Here is a 20,314-nt window from a genome sequence, read left to right as displayed (position 1 = left end):
TAACTGAAGTACATGTTATTTTTTCTTATGAAAATTTTGAAATGCAAGAAAAGTTTAAAGAATTGTATGGCGATCACCCATGTACATGCCACCTAGATTCTAGAATTGTTAACAAATCTGTGCTTTAACAGGTATCTTATCTTTCTTTCTTTCCAGTCATCAAGCCATCTTACTGTTTTATATATTTTAAAATGAGTTGCAGACATCAGTGGCCTTCATGCCTAACCACTTCAGCATGCATAGCATTAACTAGAGTTCAGTATTTCATTATAATGTAATGCACAACTCTTAGGCATATCATTCGATGAATTTTGACAAATTGGCACGCCCCTGTAACTCAAACATCTATAAAGATAGAGAACATTTTCTGTCACCCCAGAAAATTCCTCCTACTCGTTGCAGTCAATCCCCACCCCTACCCTCAGCAACTAGTGTGGATTTTTTCCACTATAGATTAAATTTGCCTGCTCTAAAACTCCATATACATTGACTAGTTCTATTTTATGTAATGCTTCTTTTACTCGGCATAATTTTTTAGATCCATTTATGTTGTTGCATGTGTCATAATTATTTTATCTTGAGTAATAGTCCAATTTGTGAATGTACCATTTTTAATCCATTCTCTTGCTGATGGACATTTAGGTTATTTTCAGTTTATAAATATTATTAGTAATGCTGCTATGAACATCCTTGGAACAAGTCTTTTGTGGATTTGTTCCATTTCCCTATAGTAAAAAGCTAGGAATGATATTACTAGATCACAGGGTGACTGTATATTTACTTTTATAAGAAACTTCTAGAATGTTTTCCAAAGTGATTGATCCATGTTACACTCATCTCAGCAGTGTATGAGAGTTCCAGTTGCCCTACATCTTTGCCAAAATTTGGTATTGTCCATTCTTTTTAATTTTAGCCATTCTGAGAATGTGTAGTGGTATCTCACTGTGTTGTTTTAGAATCCTCGAAGATGAACCATGTTAAGCACTTTTTCATGTGTTTATTGCCCATTCAGACATCTTCTTTTGTGAAGGTTTATTCACATTTTTATTGATTTTTTTTCCAAGCATATTTTTACGTTTTCTGGGTACAAGTTTTTGTTAGATATATGTTTTGGAAATATTTTCTCCTATTATATGACTGGCCTATTTATAAAGAGAAAATAGGAGAAAATATTTTCAAAACATATCTAACAAAAGATATATTATCTTTACTATCTTAATAGTGTACTTTGAGGAAAAGAGTTTTTAATTTTAAGGTGGATTAATTTATCAATTTCTTATTTTATGCCTATTATTCACTGTGTCCTGTCTAAGAAACCTTTCTTGCCCTCAGGTTGTGAATGTGTTTTCCTATGTGCTTTTGTAGCTTTATTGTTTTACCTTTTACGTGCAAGTCTATAATGTATCCCAAATTAACTTTTGTATATGGTAATGTTTACTTTTTCCATATAGATATCCAGTCATTATAGCACTATTTGTTGAAAACACTTTCTTTTCCCATTGAATTATTTTGGCATGTCTGTCAAAACAGTATATAACCATATGTATGTGGGTTTGTATTTCAGCTCTGTATTGTGTTTCATTGATCAATTCGTCTATTCTTATACCAGAACCATATTGTCTTGATTGATGTAGCTTCATAATAGATATTAAATTCAAGTTCTAAAGTCCTTTAACTTTCTTCTTACGACTTTGAGTAGTCTAGCTACTTTTCATTTTTATGTACTTTTATAAATAAGCTTACTCATTTTTATCAGAAAGTCTTTATAGTATTACTATTAGGATTGGGGTGAATATATGACTGATTTCAGGAAAACTGATAACTATACTAAATCTTCCAATTCAAGTTTGGCATGTCACTCCATTTATTTAGTGTTCTTGAATTTCTGTCAGCAATATCTTGTAGTTTTTAGTGGAGATATTTGTGCATCTTTTAAAAATTTACTCTTTTCAAGTTCTTTTTTTAAAAGCTTTGTTTTTCAACACTATTATTAATAAAATTGTTGTGTAACTTTATTTTCCAATTGTTTGCTGCTAGTATACAGAAATGCTCTTGTTTTTTGTTTGTGGATCTTGTATCTTGCCAACTTGCTGAATTCTAATACTTATATTTAGAATTCTTCAGTATTTTCTACTTAAATAATTATGTCATTTGTAAATAGAAACAGTCTTTCTCTTTCTTTTCTATCTGTTTGCCTTTTATTTATTTTTCTTGCCTTATTGCACAGACCAGCATCTCCAGGAAAATGTTGCATATGAGTATTAAGTATAGACATTCTTTGTTTTCCTGATTATAGTGGGGAAAGTATCAGTATCTGACCATTGGATATAATGTTAGATACTCTTTACTAGGTTAAGTAAGTTTCCTTCTGTTTCTATTTTATTAGTATCTGTTTTTGAATGGGTGTTGAATTTTGTCAGATGCCTTTTCTGCATCCACTGAGATTATAATATTTCTTTTTTAGTATGTTAATATGGTGAATGACACTAATTTTAAATGTTATGCCAATGTTGCATTCCTGAAATAAGCCCTATATGGTTATTATAATGTATTATCTTTTTAATATATTACTTGAATCAGTTTGCTAATATTTTGCTAAGGATTTTTGCATTTAGTATGTATTATTTTTTAATAAAACTTAAAATCACAGAGTACCTGGTCTGGTACTTCCGAAGACATTTCAGAAAGTATCTGAATAGATGAGATTTTAAAATACTGTCAAAATAGACTTGTCCAAACCAAAACATTGTAAATATCCATGTTCCCCTTCAGCCAAGCAGCAAATAGAAAACAGAGATCACTTGCTTCATCTTTATTAGAGAAGTTTTACCACAATTTCATTCCATTTCCTAGAAATTAACTAAAATGTCATTGAAATATAACCAACTAATAAGCTATTCTCCAAGAGTAGACTTCAGTTTTTTTGTCTGTTTGTTTTTTAAGACTTCAGTTGTTGTATGTCAAACTGGAAGACTACCAAATGAAGAAAGTCTCACTGAGTTCTTAGTGTAGAATCTTGAATAGTTAGAAAGAATACATTTTGTTAAGAAAAAAATGCTCATATTACCACTTCAAAAAAGCGGTAAAACCCAGAAGTCATCAAACTAAAAGAGTCAATGGACAATAGTCGTTAAGAGAAAGAACTCACTAGTCATGGTGGTCTACAGATTAAACAGAAGTCAGCATAGTAGTTCAGTGAACTCAACTAAGAACTGTTTAAATCCACTGAAAACCAAGATAGGCAGCATTGGTAGTTATGTTTTTTCTGTTTTATGTTTACATATATTTTATGTTTATACTGAAGCCTAGTGTACATTCATTAAGGGTGGTATTTAGTTACACTGCAGTCCTTCCATGGCACCTAAACCTTGTGGTTCTCTGCCATGATTGGCACTTTTCCCCCTTTGTCTCCTCTGTCCTTCTCCCTATTCCCAGCACTCTTACATAATCTTCCACCTGTCCTCCTTTTCCTCCTCCAACTGTCTGCCCTCTAGCTCCACTGGGCCTGTCATGGCATTTTGTGGTACCTGGTGACTCCCACAAGGGCCAGTTTGCCTAGAGGTATGCCAAGGGCTAAAAGGACTCCACTTAAGAAAACCTCCTTTTAACCAATTATTTGATCCTTTAAAGAGAAAGTTTGACATTTACTATTAGCAAGTATTATTTTCATCAAGATCTGCACAGGGCTCTTCAGGATTTGCCATCATTCCCTCCATCACTTTTATCCACCGCCACTTTCTTGGACTATAATGCAGCTAATGATGAAAGTGGAATACGGCACTGAAAACACACACACACACACACACACACACACACACACACACACACAGGCACACAGACACACACACATACACACACACACAGAGCCTTGTCCCCGATAAACATTGAAGAGAACAGAAGCCTTTGCATGATAAGGATTTTGGCAGGCTATATTGTTCTACAATTTATTAGTTGGTAATTTTTTCTGCCCCTAAGTCATTGTGTTTTCCCAAGTGAAGAACCTTTGGCTGAACCCTGGAAATATACATGCTTCACAGAAATGAAAAGTTATTAAACCAAGACTACAGGAGAATGCAGAGGAATGCTCTGTTTGTAATTCTGGGGCAAACGCTTTAGAATGCTCTTTTGAAAGCTTAACAAAATTACTTAAAATCATGCAGGGAAACAACAACCTTTTTAAAAATCTGGTCCCTGAGGATTTCATTTATCTTTTAAATCTAGTTGCTGCAAAATACTGATAATGCACAAATTCTCCAAGATGTTAAATCTGCAGCTATCAGTGGCTTGCTTAATTAATCAAATTACCTTAAAGTTAATGCAGTCAGTGAGAAAAGTTTAATGATATTCAAAACTTTCATGGTAGTAATTACAGTTGAAGAGGGTCAGTCAGTTGAGAATTACATGAAAAATGAATAGAATAAAAATCTGAATTAGGATATCAGAACATCCGTAAATTGTGGGAGGTGAACCATGAAAATAAAATTCACTTATGTTCATTTAGAAGGAGGAAATAAAAGAAAGTGTGTTGGAATTTGGGCCTAAGGTAAGTTTAAGGATGGGGCAGTTCTACTGGAGTAAGAGAAAGAGGAGTTAAGGATGGTTGAGAAAGCAAGTTGGAGATGGTAGGTCATGATTTCTTCTTATATACCAGCTTCTCCCATTTTAGTGTGCTTAAAAACAGCTATTAGATTTTACCTGTTCCTTCCACCCACAAATTTATTCTCCTTGACATTGTCTATGTGCACATCTTCAATTTTTCCTCCATATTTTTAAACAAAGAGCTTACAGTCTATGAAGTATGCTTACTGTTTAAAAAGATAATTGATTGTTCAAAGCATTACAAAATAGGAAGCTGAGAACGCTTAAAATAAAATACATATTTTTCTATTACCTCTCACCTTACACAAATCCCCTTTCTTAAAAGTTGGCATGGTATTGGATTAAAAAAAATTGGTTTACTTTATATATTTTTTAAAGATTTCTAGGGGGTGAAAACATCTTTCATATTTCAAAGTTAGCATTGTCTATACACTGCATTTTTTTATAGAAGGCAGCCACAACAGATGGTGCAGTGACTTTTTAAAAATGATTGACTCAATAAACAGGTGTGTGTCTTCTGTGTGCAATGCCATGCAAATGTTTTATAAAGCCCTTTCTGGCAAAGCACATTAGCACAGTCTATAGGCCCCCAGTAAGTCAAATGCTGGAAGACTACTGGAAAAGTCAGTAGAGATTTCTGGGAGCCTGTGAAATGTTGAGAGCCTTCTTCCAAATGTACCTGTTGAAAGATTATTTATCATTTTTCTCCATTTCAGAGGCATAAAATACAAACTTATTGTGTATGAGTGAGAAGCAAAGAGATAAAGAAAAATTCCTCCCAGTGTGATGCCAAAAATGCTCATCGAGTTATTCATTCATTCATTTAGCCTGTTTTTATTGAACGTTTACCTTGTTACTGGCACTATGATATGTGCTTGAGCTACAGAAATCAGTGTAAGAAGAGAGATCTGTGTAAACCAACAAATGCAATGGTGTATTATGGATGCCATGATGGAAGGATGTACAGGGCATAAAGATGAGGTTAGAGACATTTCCAAAGTTGTATTATAAGGCAAATGCGTGTTCACCTGCATGGCAAGGGAAAGAAGGCAAAGGAGATTGGTGCAAAGGCAGCCTAGAGTACCATGAAATGGCACAATTGTGGAAACTACAAGTAGCTAAGTTTAGGCAAAGAGTCAAGTCAGTGGGAGAATGACCAGTTGGAGAAATAGGTAGGTCCTGGATCATAGGAGCCCTCTTAAACTCTGCCAAGATGTGTAGATTTTATCCATAGGCATTTGGGAGTCCTGAAGGTTTTAAGCAGAGGAGTAATAAAAATCTGATTTAATAGTAGTATGAATCAGAACTTATAAAATTGTAAAGTAAAATGTTTTAAAGTATTACTAGAAATTAAACATTTAGCAATTATCAACAAGAAAGTTATCTGGGTGTCATAATGGCAGATTGTAATAGCACCATGGCTTTTCCTGCTAGTTCAGTCACCTTCCCCTGAGAGCTCCTATTGCTTCTCCACTACCCTGCTCAAAATATTTATTCATTGAGTCAATAAATGTTCACATGCCAAGCTCTATTATGGGTCCTAGAGATAGTGAGATAAAAAGTACTCATAGTAGGCCAGATACAGTGGCTCATGCTTATAATCTCAGCACTTTGGGAGGTGAATGCAGGAGGATTGTTTGAGCCCAGGAGTTCAAGACCAGCCTGGGAAACATGAAGAGATTCCCGTCTCTACAAAAATAAATTTTTTTTAACTAGCAGGGAATGGTAGTACACACCTGTGGTCCCAGCTACTCAGCAGGCTGAGGTGGGAGGATTGCTTGAGCCTGGGAGGTCGATGCTACAGTGAGCCATGACCAAGCCACTGCCCTCAGCCTGGGCAACAGAGTGAGACCCTGTCTCAAATAGTAATAACTTATGGTTCCTTGACCCCAGTGTGTTCACTGGAGCCATCATGTCAAATGTCTCTGGAGCCAGACGTGATCCTTGAAGAATCACAATCTCATTCCTCCTCATGCAGCCACATCCCACCTTTCCCAAAGCCAAACTCATTTTTGTACTCACCGTCTTCATGTGCCAACAGAAGGGTGCAGAGATGCACTAGGTACTGCAACCATAACCAGTTCCATTTTGAGAATTGCTATAAAGGGAGGTAAGAGGACTCCTAATGGTCTACCAGGGAACTGGTGCTTCAAAACCCAGTTTGAAAATTTTAAAAGCTAACTTTGCTTTTCACAAGGATGTTGTTACTGAATTTGCAAAACATTCTATGTATTACTCTGTCACTCAAGGAATCAAAAACTTCAGATGGCAATGGTAGACTATTAGATGTACATGTTAATTATTGTTTTGATAGTTAGAAAAACCACCACTCAAGCATATCTAAGAGCACAGTCATTATTACAGAAACCACTACCTCACTTATTGTTCAGGAAAACTGAATAATAACTGAAACTCATAAAACGTGATGTGAAGGTAAGAGGAGCCATTTAACCTGAAGAAAAGTCATTTTGTTATGTTTTTCTATTTCAAACCTTCTCATAAACAGTATAACAAACTAATACAGAAAATCCTTGACTTCCTAACAACTATTTCATAATTGCTTTTGCAAATAAAACTGGAACCAAAGATATACTCTTTGTAGGGGAGAAGGGGTCTTATATTTTGGCCTACGTTTAATATGGATCATTCACCACAGTTCTGGACTGCTGTTGGACCTGTTATCTGTATTACATATTCCTAAATTCCTACCCTGTGGTGTAACTTCTCCTTTTAAGCTTTAAGTTTCTGGGAAACTTTACAAATCTCTTGCCTAATTCCTGAGGTTGAATTGTTCTGGTGAAATGATTCCTTAGAAATTGATTCTTAGTAGTTTGAAGCAATTCCCAATAAGCTTCCATGCTGTCCCCTCATAATAAAGGGAAGCTTCTCTTTGAAGATGCCGTGGAACTCACAACAGAGCTTCCAGCAGCAAAAACTGCAATTATAACCTTGAAGGTTGCAGGGCAACCTCATCAACTTTGGGAAAAGGCTACGCAGCATGTGCTATTACATCCTTAATTAAACAAATGTTTACTGAGAGCCTACTGTGTGGCAGGCACTGTTCCATGGGCTATTTTCTGTGCCTGGCCACTCCCTGACCCCACGCTACCTAGTCATTCTTCAGATCTCTGCCTAAACATCAAGGAAGACTTCCCTCAAATTAATAAATCCAAGATAGGTGCTCTCATAACCCTCCGCACCTCTCCTTTGAAAACACTTAGCACAATTAAAATTTTCTAATTATTTTTGTAACTTGAGAGAGAAAAAGTCTGTCTTCCCTATAAGTTTTGTGTTAATCAGGATCATTTCTCTCTTTTTACAGTTACTAGCACAGAAACTGATTGGGACATAAGGAGGAATAATGAAATGTAAAGAGTGAAAACGGAAATTTTATTTTGTAATTAATATATTGTATGTATAACATTGTTAACAAGTAACAGCCTGGCCTGAGGCATATCATTAGATTCTCAGTCATGTGAACAATCAGAATTCTTGAATGCTGGGTAATGTGAACATCTTTTATAAAAGCTGAAAGTTTCTAATCGTTTTTGAATGCAATACTCCATCCAAGGGCCCCTTCTGCAAGCACGCATGGAGATAACTTCAAACCATGGGAAGGATTGTGTATCTGCTGGTCAAGTAGATAGTCTGGAGCAAGCCCTTCATAGGCTTCCCTGTCACTGGAGGCAAGCGCTCTCTGTCCAGATGCTGTGGTAGTGCCCATACTTCCTGTCACTCTTTTAATTTTTATCACATGGGATGCAGTCGCCCTGCCTCAGACCTTCTCAAGACTCCTAAAGATGTGTTTATTAAAAGGCACCAATGAAGAGCTTCCCTGTGAACTCCAAGTTCAGTCCAAGACATGTCTAAATAGAGAGAATTTATTTGTTGAGACAAATCACACAAGTCTTCCTCAGAAGCAGAAACATCTTCTTCAAATACTTTCCTCCTTTTGCGAAGATTTGTATAAATCTCTTAGTATGATTTAACAAGTCTAAATGATCACTTTTTCAGCTCTTCATATCCAGGTTGAAGTAGAGATAAAATCAGTATTCCTGCATCTTTCTGTATCTTATCGAATTATTAGGAAATTAAAACCCCTCTGTTCAGGTCTATTTGTGTGTTTTGAGATGTGTTAAAAGCACATGAATAACAAAATGTAGCTAGTAAACAGAAAACTTCCATACTCGTCATACCTGCCTTAGTAGTCATAGGATCTACTGGCATAGGGCGGAGGTTACATTCAGATACCTCATAATACAACTTAAGATTTCTATTCCTCAGTTTGGCCAGCTTTCATCTCATGTTCATTGCCAGAAAATGTGCAGCTAGGTCTCTGCACTCTTCATTGCAGGGACTAATGAGTTCTAAATCATTATCTGTTTACATGTTCATTCTCCCCAAGTGACCATGAGCTCATTTAGGGAAGCAGTGACTCATTTTTGTTCATCCATTTTATCCCCAGTATTAATTCCAACATTTGACCTATCATATCTGTGTGCTGAATAAATGTTTTCTGAACCGCAGGAACTCATAAACATTACCTCTTCTGTTCTTTCCCAATGAAACCGGCTGTAATCATCAGCCCTCCAAAAAATTTATGCTGTATCTGTTTCTGTCCTATATGTATGGAATGATAAATGGATGCATAATGATGTAACAACAATAATATTTTGCTTAATGGAAGTAACGTTATTTTATTAGTTTGTATACATAGCATGTTAAAGCATTTCTTTCCGTTTAAAATTTTTTGGAATAGCCTTTCTTTTGCATACTACTTAACTCATTTCAGTCATTCTTTTTGTGAATATTCATTTAAAGCTACCTTTAGAGTTAACTACAAAATAAAGTTTCGATTTTCACTCTTTATATCTCAAGCTTTAGTGTAACTGAATCGTTAAGTGCTTTAGCTAAGACTAGCAGATGCATCTGTAAATTGATCCCTTTGATTAAAACTAGTTTGCAGGCTGCTGATAATATAGTCATACCAGAAGGAATTAAATGCTTATTGTTCTTATTAGATTATACAGCTCTATTTTACTCCACCATACAAATAGACAAATATAGTCTGCCTCTATTGACATGGTGGGGGAAGGGGAATGTGATTACGTTCATTTATTCAGAGGAAGTATAATCCTTATTAATTGAAGTCCTAATTGGAATGTATTTTTAAGGAACTACAATTATCTTTGCCAATATTTTGGCTGGAATTTTCCTATTTCAATCAATATATACAATAGCTTTGTATAATGACATTGCTGGCTTCTGCTAACATTGTAATTATACCCTTTGCTTATATATGTAAGGGATCTTCAAAAAGTTCATGGAAAATATGAATTATGAAAAAGCTAGGCATGGATTTCAATTTTTTGGCCCAATATAAACTCATACTAACATGGATATAACATATTAGACATCAATTTGAAAAATGCCCCTATCAGAGCAACATGAATTCTGCTGAAATTGAAGCAAGAACAAATATCAAAATTATGATTAAGCTTGGGTAGAAGAATGGTGAAATTATTGCTCTTTTACGAAAAGTTTATGGGGACAATACCCCAAATAAATCAGCCATTTTCAAATGGGTAACTTATTTTAAGAAGAAACAAGATGATGTTGAATATAAAGCCCATAGCAGCAGACCTTCCAGATCAATTTTCAAGGACATAATTAATCCTGCTTGTGCTTTAATTGAAAGGGACTAGCAACTAACAGCACAAACAATAGTCAATACCACAGACATCTCAAGTGGTTCAGTTCCTACAATTCTGACTGAAAAACTAAAATTGAGCAAACTTTCCACTCAGTGGATGTCAAAACCATTGTTCCCAGATTAGCTGCAGACAAGAGCACAGCTTTCAATGGAAATTTTCAATACATAGAATCAAGATCCTGAAGTATTTCTTCAAACAATTATAACAGGGGTGAAACATGGCTTTACAGTATGATCTTGAAGATAAAGCACAATCAAAGCGGTGGCTACCAAGAGGTGGCAGTGGTCCAGTCAAAGTAAAATCAGAGCAGTGAAGAGGAAAGTTCATGGCCAGAGTTTTTGGAGATGCTCGAGGCATTTTGCTTGTTGACTTTCTGGAGGGCCAAAGAACAATAACATCTGTTTATAAGAATGTTTTGAGAAAGTTAGCCAAAGCTTTAGCAGAAAAACACCTGAGAAAGCTTTGTCAGAGTCCTTCTCTACTCAAAACAATACTCTTGCTCATTCCTTTTATCAAACAAAGGCAATTCTGCAGGAGTGTCAAAGGGATACCATTATACATCCACCTTATAGTCTTTATTAGTCTCCTTCTGACTTCTTTTGATTTTTGAATCTTAAAATCATTTTTCTTTAGTTAGTAATGTAAAAAGGATTGCATTGACAAGGTTAAAGTCCCAGAATTCCCTCAGTCCTTTAGGGATGGACTAAACAACAGGTATCATTGCTTACAAAATTGTTTTGACTTTGATGGAGCTTATGATGCAGACATAAAGTTTACATTTTTAGTTTTTAATCGCTTAATTCCATTTTCCATGAATTTTTAAAAGTCCCCTCTTATGAATGCTTCTAAACAAAATGAAGGCTCTGCTTTTCTTAAATAGGCAAATATTCTCACAACTGAACTCACATTATTTTTACAGATAATAGAGAAATCATTACTCTGCCTCACATCTGAACGATCACAAGTTGAGACTTAGTGACCTAATAAGTGACGGTTGTTCTCGTAGGTTGATTTCTACTAGTTTATATGATTTATAAACATATAAATGTAGAATAATACTGTCATCAGCATTGTTCATCCGTTTCTATCATGGAAGTGTCTTTTATTTACTTCCTTTTCATTTTCATTGGGATTAACTTGGCTTTCAAGTTCCATTTTGGAGATAACTTTTTCTTGTAAGCAAAATTGAGGTTGTTGGACTGTCTGTATTTGGGGTAGAAGTAATAGAACAGAATCATGATGTCAAATGGTCCTCGATTCATCAACACATTCTCCATCCTTTCCTTATAGGTAGAGCAGCATTAGACTTTGAGAATGGAAGAAGCCATCACATATTTAGTCCTTCTCTTCCTCATTCATTCAATTAGCATTTTCTTTTTTTTATTATAGCTAATGCTTTATCAGAGAAATAGCTACTATCACATCTGCAAAAGGGCACAGCAGTGATGTCAATGTTAGTGAATTTTTTATTTTTTATTATTTATTATTTATTATTATACTTTAAGTTCTGGGGTACAAGTGCAGATCGTGCAGTTTTGTTATATAGGTGTATACTTGCCGTGGTAGTTTGCTGCATCCATCACCCCATCATCTACATTAGGTATTTCTCCTAATATTATCCCTCCCCAATCCCCCTACCCGCTGCTATCCCTCCCCTAACCCTCTCCCCACCTAATGACAGGCCCCAGTGTGTGATGTTCCCTGCCCTGTGTCCATGTGTTCTCATTGTTCAACACCCACTTATGAGTGAGAATATGTGGTGTTTGGTTTTCTGTTCCTGTGTCAGTTTGCTGAAAATGTTGGTTTCCAGCTTCATCCATGTCCTTGCAAAGGGATGAACTCATACCTTTTTATGGCTGCACAGTATTCCATGGTGTATATGTGCCAAATTTTCTTTATCCAGTCTATCATTGATGGGCATTTGGGTTGGTTCCAAGTCTTTGCTATTGTAAACAGTGCCACAATGAACATATGTGTGCATGTGTCTTTATAATAGATAGATTTATACTCCTTGGGGTATATACCCAATAATGGGATTGCTGGCTCAAATGATATTTCTATTCCTAAATCCTTGAGGGCTCGCCACACTGTCTTCCACAATTGTTGAACTAATTTACACTTTCACCAACAGTGTGAAAGTGTTCTATTTTTCCACATCCTCTCCACCATCTGTTGTCTCCTAATTTTTTAATAATCACCATTCTAACTGGCTTGAGATGGTATCTCAGTGTGGTTTTGATTTGCGTTTCTATAATGACCAGTGATTATAAGCTTTTTTTCATATGTTTGTTGGCTGCATACATGTCTCCTTTTGAGAAGTGTCTGTTCATATTCTTCACCTTCTTTTTGACGTGGTTGTTTGTTTTTTTCTTGTAAATTTATTTAAGTAATTTGTAGATTCTGGTTATTAGCCTTTTGTTAGATGGGTAACTTGCAAAAATTTTTTCCCATTCTGTTGGTTGTCAGTTCACTCTAATGATAGTTTCTTTTGCTGTGCAGAAGCTCTTAAGTTTAGTTAGATCCCATTTGTCTATTTTGGCTTTTGTTGCCATTGCTTTTGATGTTTTAATCATTAAGTCCTCAATTAGCATTTTGTGAGCACCTTTTATATGCCAGAGATTACACATAGCACCAAGGATATGAGAATGAACCACATATAGATTACTGACACATCAGAAATTTCACACTTCAATACAATGAGGAAGGTCTGTGATATAGATAGATGCCAGGTATTAGGGAAACATCACAGGGGGACCTCAATAAGGCTTCTTTCCATGGAAGCAGTTTTGCAGTAGGGTGCAGCTACATGATCTCTGTTGTTTTCTCATCTAATCAGCCAAAGTGCTTCTACTAACCAAACATCAGCAATAGTTAATGAGGCCAGTGATCACCAAGGTCCTGCCAGACCGGCAGTACTGAGTTGTGCTGACTTACAACTTTGTAAAAGCCCTAGACTTCTTATCCCCAGACATTAGTAAGGACTTCCCTGGCCCCTCAACTCTGGTCCCTGACCAGCCTTGTAGACTCCCCTTCCTACGCTAGAAGCCTCAGATGAGGAAGTATGGCTCTGCTCGTGGGCTGATGTCTGTGTATGGAAACTCACCCAATCCTCTTCACCACACTTTTATTTTGTGTCAAACCATTGGTACTATAACCTGGAGTACCCCAAAAGCATGTTGAGGGGTGAGGGACAGGAAGATCTGTGAACTCATAGTAGCAGAATTGCTAACAGCTTACCATATTAACAGTACTTCACTATTGAATGTTTTCTGAGCTGGCTACTTCTCGAGAGTTAATCTCTCATCTTTTCTATCTACATTTATTGAGATACAGAGCTCTGCTCTGTGGAGAATCAAACCCTCAGGAGCAAAAGGAACGGGAATTAATTCTATATACTTTCCATATCACTGAACTAATCTCTATGTCTGAAGATTATTGTCATTCAGGTTCTAATAGAATATTTACTGTTCAATTTTGCTGTTACCAGAGCCATTGGGAGCCATTATTTTGAAGTTGATAATGATAATGATAAAAAGCCTCATGTTTCATGATACTTTTCACTTTTACAACAGATTTCCCAACTATTATCTCATGTTATCCTCATAGTAAAGAAGTAGATTATGTAGATACAATCCTCTTCTTGCTGGCAAAAATTTTAGAGGCACCAGAGACAGAGTTAGTCGCTGAGCTCCTGGCAAAGCCAAGGATAAAGATCTTCATGCTTAAACAGCACCCTATGGCCCATAAGGGGATGTACTGTTATTCCATTCATTCTTCATGCATACCTGTGATTTGGAGTCACCATTTCTATAAATAAGGAGACTGAGGTGCATAGAGGTGATGTAGCTAAATAAGATTATGCATATAAATCCAGCTAAGAGTTAATAACTGGCTGCTTTCAACCAGGCACTGTCATGAGGGTGTTCATATGTAATGTCTCATCTAAGCTCACTAAAGTCTGTGATCTGGGCACCATTATACAGATTTGACAGAAGAGTAAACCAATTAATTGCCCAAGGTCTCCATTTGCTGGCAGTGGAGCCAGTTCTTAAACTCCTTCCTAATGCTCTTTCCATTAAGCCAGAGGTTCTCAGCCTTTTTCCATCCCCAATTTATTTAATCACGGCATATGCTCATGAGTAATATCTCTCTTTATGCCACAGAGATATTTCATAAAGGGCTTGTTCTTCTGGGAGAAATAACAGAATCTTCTGGAAGATGAAGAGAGAAGGAGTAGAGACGGGAATTCAGGAGAGAGGATAGTTTAAATTAACACTCTTCCTCTCTCCCTTTAGTGACTAAACTATATCTCTTAACTCTTATGAGAGTTTTTTTAAAGATTCAAATTTATCTCTATTTTGTCCTTTCAACTAAATATATTGAGTACCTCCATGTGCCAAATGTGTTCTAGGTACTAGATATATAGCAACATTAAGTATAGTAGTGAACAGAATCTATAAGGTGCTTAAATCATGAAGCATATATTATAGATAGTGACAAGTGCTCTGAATTAACTTAAACAGAATGATGAGACAGACATAGGGGAGAGGGGTTTCTAGATAGGGTGGTCAGGGAAGCTCTCTCTGATGAGTAGCATCTGGACCAAAATGTGAAAGGCCAGAGTAGCCAGGCGTACAAAGAGCTGGAATCAGGTTTTGGACATTTTATTGCCCACCGCTGGCTCTGGTACTGCTCTCCCTCTTCATACAAAGGCACCAACCACAAACTCAGCCTGCTTGACTCCTAGTTCCAGTTAGGATGCCCCAAGCACCAGCCAGGCCTGGTCCTCACCACACTTTCTCCCTGCCAAAACCTGGAGCTGGCTGTAGTCCACTTGACCTGGAATCACAGCTTTTCCTATGCTTTGTTCCATGGTTCCCCACATTCATAGGTGTGCTCACTCCATCTTCAGCAAGGTGGAACCTACCCAGACAGAGCCCCGGAGTCACATAATGGTTTGATGGTTGACTTTCAAAATGTCAGCGTCTTCAAAACACACAAACATTTCCGTCAGCAATTTATTTTCTTTTTCTTTTTCTTTTTTGAGACAGTCTTGCTCTGTCACCCAGACTGGAGTGCAGTGGTGTGATCTTGGCTCACTGCAACCTCCACTTCCTGGGATCAAGCAACTCTCCTGCCTCAGCCTCCCAAGTAGCTGGAATTACAGGCATGCACCACCATGCCTGGCTGATTTTTTAATTTTTGGTAGAGACAGGGTTTCGCCATGTTGACCAGATTGGTCTAAAACTCCTGACCTCAAGTAAGCCACCCGCCTTGGCCTCCCAAAGTGCTGGGATTACAGGCATGAGCCACTGCGCCCAGCCAGCAATTTATTTTCTATAGGCAGTTTGTCTTTGTGAAGGACCCAGGTTCTTCTCTTTTGCCATCCTCTGAAGGTGGAACTTCACATACAAGCAAGACAAGGCAACTAGTGGAGAGGATGGGAGCTAGAAGATTCTGAAAAACTGCTTTGCTCAGAATTCCTTACTTGTCATGTATATGCACATGTCCTGTAACTTCTGCAGATAAGATGACCAGCAACTAGGTTTCTTTTCAGTGTTGATTACAGAGGAAGGCTAAGTGGTAAAGTTCATAATTAAACCTCAAAGACACAGAATCAATGGAGTCTTCAGCATTATGTCAGTAGAAGTGTTTCATTCAAATCAATCACTGAAATAGGTTGAAAGCTGTCTTAGTTTATTTTATGTCTACATACAGAATACCACAGACTGGGTAATGTATCTTAAACAGAAATGTATTTGGCTCCGGTTTCTGAAGGCTGAAAGTCCAAGAGCGTGGTGCTAGTGTTTAATGAGGACCTTCTTGCTGTGTCATCCCATGGCAGAAGGTAGAAGGACAAGAGAATACTAAAGAGCAAGAGGGAAAAGGGGCTGAACTCATCCATTTCATCAGGAACCCACTCCCAGGACAAGTAACCTGCTCCTAAGACAACACTATTAATCTATTCATGAGGCCAGAGCCATCATGACCTAATTGCCTCTTAAAAGTTTCAAATGCAAATCAAAACTACATTGAGATACCATCTCATGCCAGTTAGAATGGCAATCATTAAAATATCTGGAGACAACAGATGCTGGAGAGGATGTGGAGAAATAGGAACACTTTTACACTGTCGCTGGGAGTGTAAATTAGTTCAACGATTGTGGAAGACAGTGTGACGATTCCTTAACGACCTAGAAATAGAAATTCATTTGACCCAGCAATCCCATTACTAGGTATATATCCAAAGGATTATAAATCATTCTACTGTAAGGACACATGCACACAAATGTTCATAGCAGCACTGTTTACAATAGCAAAGACCTGGAACCAACCCAAATGCCCATCGATGATAGACTGGACAGGGAAAATGTGGTACATATACACCATGGAATATTATGCAGCCATCAAAAACGATGAGTTCGTGTCCTTTGCAGGGACATGGATGAACCTGGAAACCATCATTCTCCACGAACTGACACAAGAGCAGAAAATCAAACACCGCATATTCTCACTCATAGGCGGGTGTTGAACAATGAGAACACATGGACACAGGGAGGGGAGCACTACACACTGGGGTCTGTTGGGGGGAAATGGGGGAGGGACGGGGGTGGGGAGGTGGGGAGAGATAGCATGGGGAGAAATGTCAGAAATCGGTGAAGGAGAGGAAGGCAGCAAATAACACTGCCATGTGTGTACCTATGCAACAATATTGCATGTTTTTCACATGTACCCCAAAACATAAAATACAATAATAAAAAAGTTTCCACCTCTCAACACTGTTACAATGAGGATTAAGTTTTCTTTCTTTCTTTTTCTTTCTTCTTTCTTTCTTTTTGAAACATGGTCTTGCTTTGTTGCCCTGGCTGGAGTGCAGTGACACAGTCACAGCTCACTGCAGCCTTGACCTCCCAAGCCCAAGCAGTTCTCCCACCTTAGCCTTATAAGTAGTTGGGACTACAGGGGCCAGCAAACCTGTCTAATTTTTTAAATTTATTTTTTGTAGAGATAGGATCTCACTGTGTTGTCCAGGCTAGGTTTAAACCACAGCATTGCATCCCTGGTCCTCGAAATTTTTGTTCTCCTCAAAATGCAAAATATATTCATTTTATCCCAATAGCCCCACAAGTCTTAACTTGTTCTAGCATCAACTCAAAACCTCAAAGTCCAAAGTCTCATCTAAATCAGTTATGGGTGAAATTCAAGGCATGATTCATCCTGAGGCAAAAATTCCTTCATCTGTGAATCTGTGAAATCAAAACAAGTTATTTACTTCCTAAATGCAGTGGTGGGACAGGCATAGGAGAGATATTACCATTCCAAAAGGGAGGAATAGGTAAAAAGAAAGAGGCAACTAGTCTCAAGCAAGTTCAAAACCCAACATGGAAAACAACATTAAGTCTTAAAGTCCTTTGACTCTATGTCCCACATCCTGGGCATACTGAGGTGGGGGTCGAACCACCCCCAAGGCCTCAGGCAGCCCAGCCTCTATGGCTTTGCTGAGTTTACTCTGCCCAGTAGCTCTCATGGGTTGGAGTCTTGTGCCTGCAGCTCTTTCTTTTAGACTGACCCCACAAGCGGGTAGTTCTACAGTTCTGGTGTCTAAGGAGTGATCCCACTCCTCGAGTTCCACTAGGCATTGTTCTGATGGGGACTTCCCTGCGGTAACTCTGACCCTGCAGCAGGTTTCTGCCTTGGCCCCCAGGCTTTCCCAGACATTCTTTGAAATCTAGGTGGAGACTGCCATGGCCCCACAGCTCATGCACTCTGCATGTCTGCAGATTGGGCACCACATGGAAACTGGCAAGACTTACTACTTGTACCCTCTGGAGCTGCACCAGAAGCCTTGCCTGATCCTTCCAGAGCTATGGCCAGGGTGGCCGAGGAGTGCTGCACCAAGATGCAGGGAACAGAGTCTTGAGGCAGCTCTCAGCAGCAAAACCAGGGAGGGCTCCCTGGGCCTCTCCCCCACGACAATTTCACCCCCCTAGAGCTCTGGACCTGTGATAGTAGGGGCAGCCTAAAAGGGCTCTGAAATGCCTTCATGGTCCTTTCTCCCATTGTCCTATAGCACCTGGCTCCCTTCTGCTCATCTCCTTAGTGAATGGCCACTTGGCCATAACCTTGGTTCATTCACTAAACGCACTTTTTAATTTATTTTTATTTTTTATTTTTTCCTTTTTAAAAATTTATTATACTTTAAGTTCTGGGGTACATGTGCAGATCATGCAGGTTTGTTACGTAGGTATACATGTGCCATGGTGGTGTTTTCATCTTTATATGGGCAGGCTGCAAATTTTTCAAATATTTCCATTTTGCTTCTCTTTTAATTATAAGTTTCATCTCTCAATGATTTAATATTGAAGTTTCTATGACTTAAAGTGCTAGAATTCAAATCTACCCAAGTTGGTAGAAACTCCAAAATAAGATCCTCCTGGATAATAGAATAAACAGTGTCTGTAACTATGATATGACTTTTTTTTTTAACTTTTAGAGAAAGCAAATAGCAGGAAGATCAAATTCCTCCAATAATGGATTTTTCTACTCAATTATTCAGTTGTCAAAGCTGTTAGGCCATGCAGAACTGGTTTCAAGACTGCTGTACTACCAGATGAAGCTATCAGGACTGTCAGTCTCCAGGGAGCCTGGGAATTGTTTCAAAATGGTCACAAAGGACCATCAGGATTAAATGCACTTTATAGGGGGAAAACAGTCATTTTCCTGCTGGAATTTGCTAGCCGTATCCTTCATCCTTCAAGGTTATCAAATGACTCTCAATAAACCTAACTCTGTTATTTTCAGCTGCCTATCCCAAGTATCTATAGCTAAATACTCTAATAATCTAGGTTTAGACAGTCTAAACACAACAAATTTATTTTTTAATCCACAAGAAGAATTCTACACTATCAAAGTTGTTAAACCTCTGACTGAGAATTTTCTGTCAAATAATGGATTTTGCCTTGTTTCCTAAAGACTATCCTTTAACCTCTCTCCCCTTTCCAATCATCTGACTTTCCAAAGAATTACCTTCTTACTCATAAACAGGAAAAAATATGAAAAGTTTTCTCCTATTAAAACAAGTGAGAAAAATAGTCAATTCCTGTAATTTCCAGTGACAGTGATAGGCACATATACTAATTTTTTTAATTGTAGCTGTTTTGGTTAAGTCTTTAAAAATTATACACATTCACATTATAACTGCTACAGTAGTGCAAACTTATACCTTAGAAATGTTGGTCACAAAATAATTAATGAAAAATATTTCTTAGCATGTACTTAAAAATACATATACATGCACACACATACACACCACTAAAACACACAAATTCCAAGGGGTACTCTGATTTGATAAAGCCATCTGGGAAGTTATAAACTCACAGTCATCAGTGAGTGATGTTTCTCATAAACACAATTTTTCTTTATAACCCTCAAATCATATTTTTGGTATTCAGTCTCCAGATAACTTTCAAAAACATTCCTGTTGTATAAACCAAAGTTTACCATTATTGTTGCAACTGCAGGGGAAAACACCAGACCGACTATTACATTTAGAGGGCAGAAAATTGGACTCCTTTTTGAATTTGGTCACGATCAAAATGATGGTCTGAAAAAAGAAACAAGAAATATTGAAAAGCTACCCCATATTTTAACAGGCATGTGTTTTTAAAATAAATGTTATTGCATATGTTTGAGGTTTACTTCTTTTCTAATATAAAGGCATTGGTTGGCACAAACCAAGGAGACACTTTTTTTTTTTTGGAAACAGGGTCTCACTATGTTGCCCAGGGTAGTCTTGAACTCCTGGCCTCATGCAATCCTCCTGCCTCGGCCTCCCAAAGAGCTGAGATTACAGGTGTGAGCCACCACACCTGGCCGAAAAGACATGTTTAGATGGCAGAACTTGGGAGCTGATGAAGAATTGCAATATCAACCACACTCCATCATCATCCACCTTTATTGACTGGATCACTTCAATGTGCTCCACTCTTTGCCAGAGAGTA

General features: G+C 37.6%; 1 protein-coding gene across 3 annotated transcripts in view; it reads left to right on the top strand.

Annotated features, from left to right (window-relative positions):
• Positions 1-20,314, top strand: part of LOC101034668 (LHFPL tetraspan subfamily member 3 protein) — a 548,863-nt gene that overhangs the window by 247,639 nt on the left and 280,910 nt on the right. The gene's annotated exons all lie outside the window — the stretch shown is intronic.

Source organism: Saimiri boliviensis, chromosome 10 (assembly GCF_048565385.1).
Source record: "Saimiri boliviensis isolate mSaiBol1 chromosome 10, mSaiBol1.pri, whole genome shotgun sequence".
Lineage (NCBI taxonomy): Eukaryota > Metazoa > Chordata > Mammalia > Primates > Cebidae > Saimiri > Saimiri boliviensis.
Note: the sequence above shows the minus strand (reverse complement) of the source record. Positions and strands in the feature narration are given on the sequence as shown.